The sequence below is a fragment of the Protomyctophum bolini genome, assembly GCF_963924005.1.
Source record: "Protomyctophum bolini genome assembly, chromosome: 14".
In the NCBI taxonomy this organism is placed as follows: Eukaryota; Metazoa; Chordata; class Actinopteri; order Myctophiformes; family Myctophidae; genus Protomyctophum; species Protomyctophum bolini.
The window spans coordinates 26,270,580-26,276,375 of NC_137875.1; the positions used below are offsets into that span (position 1 = coordinate 26,270,580).

General features: G+C 39.2%; 1 protein-coding gene across 2 annotated transcripts in view; it reads right to left on the reverse strand.

The window, feature by feature from the left end:
* Positions 1-1,341: 1,341 nt before the first annotated feature.
* bcl11aa (BCL11 transcription factor A a) overlaps positions 1,342-5,796 on the reverse strand; it is a 61,535-nt gene continuing 57,080 nt past the window's right edge. For both annotated transcript variants that reach the window (XM_080782663.1, XM_080782664.1), the window contains one exon: positions 1,342-5,796. This exon is cut by the window's right edge and continues 2,485 nt beyond it. The gene's annotated coding sequence lies outside the window, so the exon portion shown is untranslated.

Here is a 5,796-nt window from a genome sequence, read left to right on the forward strand (position 1 = left end):
GAGTACAAGGCCAAAGGCTAGTGAGGGCTAAGGGGTGGGGGCAAGCCAGAGTTCACTGAGTGCAAGTAGCGCTCAAGACACTCTGGCCTCGTTAGCGTACTGGCGCTAGGAGACACCCTGCGCTATATGCTATAGCCAAGTCACCACTGACATATGACTCAAGTTCTCTCTCTCTCTCTCTGTCTCTCATGCATGGGTGCACACACACGCACACGCACACGCGCGCGCACACACACACACACACACACACACACACACACCTCTACTACAACTATAGGCTATAACCTTACATGCCACCATTACTGCCCAATTCCCACAAATCATGTGTATACATTTTACTCTGAAACAAAACCATATTAACGGGTCCACTTGGTTACATTTCTACACTCTTGAGTTAGAACTGAGAATTGTACTGAGTACCGTGCAGGCGTGCACACTGCATGACACAGGCAGAAATCAGGGAAATAAGGGTGGCGTCTTCAGGTATTGAAAATAATAAAGACTTCACATTGTCTGTCCTGAAGAAGGTCTAAGCGACCGAAACGTGACTGAGTAAAATAAAACAATCTACCTGAAAATAGATAGCTATAAGTGAAGAGCAATTTCCGCAATTACCATTTCCGCGATTTCCGCAATTTCCATTTCCGCAATTTCCGCAATTTCCATTTCCACCATTTCCGCAATTTCCGCAATTACCATTTCCGCAATTTCCATTTCCGCATTTCCGCAATTTCCACAATTTCCATTTCCACCATTTCCGCAATTTCCGCAATTACAATTTCCGCAATTTCCGCAATTTCCATTTCCGCAATATATATATTGACCTAAATGTTTTGTCTGACAGTGTGCGGGACCTCTTCTTTGTCGTTCAAAGATACCCTTTTCATATTATCAGCATTGAAATTACTTTGAGGGGTAAACTTAACTCATGCAGTAGAACATATACTGTAGTCACAGATATTGTTGCGTGACTATATCATTATTAATTTCATTTATTTATGAATTTACATTCCGTCTGCAACACTTAGCTGCAACTTTAACCCTTATTTGCCACCTGATCTTATTTAGGTAATGCTTATCTAGGCCTACTGTATGCCTCAATTAACACTAAAATGTCCTCACTTTTCCAATTACGGAAATAGAAGTCCAAAAGTGCGAGCGCACGCACGCACGGGTCGCACGCACGCACACACACACGCACACACACAAACACACACAAACATTTCTAACTGTATGTCACAAAAATGTTCCCCACACAAGATATATATACACAACAGTAGTTATACTTTCTTTCCTTTTTTATTAATTGTTTTTCGATAAAGGGACAAAATGGGTGTGTGAACAGGATTATGCAGACATCTGCCAGAAAAAACACAGACAGTGGTTTTCCCAATACATCTGAACAGAGACCCCAAAAGACCCCAAATATTACAACAGAGGAGCTAAGTTTTGTCCAATGACCTTCGGCCACCATAAAAAAAAAGAAAAATCATAACAAAGAAACCCCAAATAATAATAATGATCCATTCCATGTCTCTGTTTAGAACAGAGCATATAGGTAATAATAAATAGTAACTCCCATTGTAAAAGATAATGTTCAAGTTCAAGTTACAACAAACAGCTTTCAGAACAGGAATACAAAAGGCTGATAACAAAATATTCCGCATTGCCATTTACAAAAAAGTCTCAAACTCAAGCAGGCTTCGATCCCCACATCCCCCGGGGGCTCGTTTTCTTCTTCTCTTGTCTTTTAAATATGCTTTGCATATGAAAGTTATACCGAATCTAAATATAAAGCACCATTTAGTATTTGGCAATGAAAACAAAACAAACTGCAAAACATTGATTTCTTTTATTTTATTTTTTTATTATTTTTTTTCCTTTTTCATTCTTTTTTCATCATTTTGCCGTAATATTTCAACTCTTTTCGTTTGTGGTAATCCGCGTACTGCATATGAAGTAAGTTTAACGTGTTTTTTTTTTCTCTTTTTCTCATTTTTGTTTGTTTAATTTATTTTCTCTCTTCTCGTTGAGATGTTGGAATGTAGTCAGGTGGGAGAGATGAGAGAAAGAGAGAAAGAAAGAGAGAGACAGACAGACAGAAGCACACAACAGAATAGGCTGACGTCAGCTTGCGGTAGCTACTGCATACAAGAATGGCAGCTGGGGGGGGGGGGGGGGGGGGGGGGGGGGGCGAGGAGGTCCGAACCCCGAAAAACAAAAAAGAAACCCAAATAAGATATGTACAACCACCTCCATGGACACAGAAACAAAAAACAGCACAGGCGGCCATCTTATGGCCTCCCCGGCGCCAGGTTACCGCGGCGCCGCTTTCTAGCTGCTTCTTTTGTTTTGTTTTTTGTCTTTTTTTAAGCTTTTATTTCTTTAAACATACAAATAATCCGCACTATATTATCCTGCCAAATTAAAAAAATATACCGTGGCAGCTTGGGAATATTTTTTTTCTTGTTTTTTCCACTACCAAAGAAAAGGTACGATAAATACCTTTCAGAGAGAGAACGAGCGACAGTTAAAAATACGAGCCTCAATATAAATACTATTATAGTGCCTATTCTAAGTGAACATTGAATTCAAATACAATTCTAGAAATACAGAAAAAAGTAGACCATAAATGTGTTTAAGCATAGGAATTGATCGACATGAGTGTGCATTTTTTCCTATAGTTTAACGTCTTTATTATATCTCATATAGAATCTTAGTCCATCTCCCACCCCAATGCTAATTGGATTTCAACCTGAAGAGCCAAGGCAAATAAAAATATTTATTCATTTTGTTGTTCCATTCTTCACAATTTAGGACGCACGTCTTGAACACCACCAAGACATAAAGAAGAAAAAGAAGTAAATTAGCTTCCCCAGATAGTGACGTGTTATTTCTAAAAGATTTGTACAAAAAAGCCAATAAACAAACACAAACAAAATAAAATCAGTGCAGTGAATGCAGGGAGTTTGAACAATTGGAACCCAGCTGACAAGGTCTATAGATTACTGAGGTTTGGACAAAAATGACATTGATGCATGAAGTGGATGTTTTCTGATAGAACACGTTAGTATACTATGCATTAAGTGGGCATGTTGGTCATTACACAACATTTAAAGTGCAACTTAACATCTGGCCAATATTTTTTGTGTGCTGCCCTCTGTCGGTTACGGACTGTAGAAGGTTTAAACCATAGTACATTGACCTTGGTACACTGTGCTGTAAGCATTGCCTTGCATTAATTACAATTATAATGGGTACACGTGTTAGATGTAGGTATTGCAATGGACAAATATTGGCATTCGTATCACCACTGGTTGCACATTGGCACGGCAAAATGTAACACACCAATGACACCATCACGGGCTACATCACAGTTAAACATGTTTTACCATTCTATAATTTTTAACCTTTATGGGGCAGATAAACTCACAAAAATGGCCTGGTGTTGAGTTGCATTTTAACCTATAGACCTTGCTAGCTAACGGGGATAATTAGCAAATTGTCCTGTTTATACTTGTTGTCGTTACTCAGTTAAGCACTTTGAGTACATCACTGGGTTTTCCTGGACTGAACAACTAAGGGTCACTAAGGGTGAAATGGCATGGATATAGGGGTCATTATGGGTGAGGAAGCTGGAGTGGCTGACAACAGATTATCTGTCTAATCATTCCTGCTCTGAACACAATGAACCCCATTGACAGCATATAATTCAACAACGGCTTTTGCTTTCCCCTTCTGCGTAAAGCTGTAAACTGGGAAATTTGAAACAGTGCACTTAATGTCTTTAAAATGACAATCTGACAGGCTTTTAGACTCGACCTAAGTACCAACATAGCATCAATGTAAGAGCATGTAAGAGAGATGTCAGTTAGTACTCTTAGGCAGAGTGATAAGTGCTAGTAGAAATTACTCGACTGAGTGTCTGCAACTCAACAAGGAAAAGTAGCTCTCATTTTGGGGTTGAAAAGCAATAGCAAAGAAGAGAGTGTGCCTTGCATTAGCCTATGCATACCGTTAAATCGACCTCTTCTCAAGAGTCATGGATTAAACTGCATTTCTGCTGCATTTTGATTAATCTTTCTTTCTTTCTTTCTTTCTCTTTCTGTCATTGCAATACATAATTAATCACCCTGTTTTGATATTTAATATTGTGAAATGTCAAGTAAAAAATAATACAAAAAGAAAATAAAGATTGCCTCAGATCCCCCCAGCTAACTAACTAAAGGCTGGTTTATACTTCAACGCATGACCATTGTAAAAACTGTCACTCATGCAACAAAGTGTAAAATAGCCAAGACCTAGTATCCAGTTCTGTGTAGCTTCTGTCTGTCTAGCTTGTCGTCATCTCAATGCCCTCTAATATAATATAACCAGCCTTGATTGGAGCTCATATATTACTTTATGCATTGTTCCGCACACTGACATATCCAAGCAGCGTCAAAGTTTTGTGCTAACGCAGCTACGTGACACTTCTCCGGCCACGCGCCCGAGTCCCTCGAGATCATAGGATTGCAGGATTGTACGTACACGTGTACAAGAGTACCTTTTCACTTTCAAAGTACCTCCCGCACCAGAAACAAAACTACAAAATAATTCAGATATACACAATACTGCTTGTACCATGCTTTGCCATGAAATCCACACATCAAAGATACTATTAATTGAACAGGTAATAGGTAGCTAAATGGTAACTAGAATGTTCGGATCTTTCCTTGGTTCCTGTTCACCACTTATGCCCTATTTTCAACTTTTCTGATTTTTTTTCTAAAATGTTGCCTATAATGACATGCCCAAAATAGGGACGCCGTGTTAAAGTGGTTACTTGTCACAGTCCAGTACAGCAGTAAGGTGCTTGATGCAAGAACCTTTCCTGGGTGACTTACTCTCTCGGCAATACCTTCCAAGAACCCCCGACCCCCTCCCAAGTTTATAGCAGACAAGATTATGGCCAATGCAGTCTTGAGATATCAAAAGGCACTCTTTTTTTTAAATTTGTTTCACCATTTGATAGTACAAATTTAATTCTTAGCCCATCCGCGTCTTTTTGAAAGAAATTTGGAGGCTGTCGCCGCTTTAGGTTTGTAAATCAAGCCAATTTGTGAACTCTCATAATTAGTTTTCGTTAACCCCCCGTGTGGACATGGCGTCTTTCAGAAAGATCGGGATTTTAAGTGCGTTTTCCAGGGTTGTCCAAAATAGGGTCAAGACTGTTGTTTTGTTTGTTTTTTTCTCCCATGTTACAACACAAAACTGTACATGATATGTGTTACAGAATGTATGCAGCATGGTCGTAGCATTCTTGTCTTTTTCTCTTTTTGAATAATAAAAAGGAAGAAAACAGAACGAGAGAACAGCAACACATTTACTCAACAACTAACCAACCAGGGACAAGTTCTTTTCATTATTTTTTTCTTCTTGATTAGCAAAAAACGTACTATGCATGCTGTCTAAATTTCTTAAAAATGGAAACAAGGAAAAACCCCAGAAAAAAGAAAAGAAAAAAGTACACAACATGTAAATTATTGCACAAGAGAAAGGCTCGAAGTTTTGCGTCAATGCAATAGTATTGCCCCGATACAGATCATGCATTCAACGGGTAATGGAGACGGGGTGTGCTGGTGCAGAGCACATGGTCTTAACCACTTAAACCCTATATACTTAGTTGGCCGGAGTCCCCCAGGGGTCTATAATTGGCCCCCTGCGTTTTTCCCTCTACACCAAATATCTTTGCAGAAAACAGCCGATCTACAATCTCACAATATCTCGCATCACGACGCATTGTGAGCTTGTGCA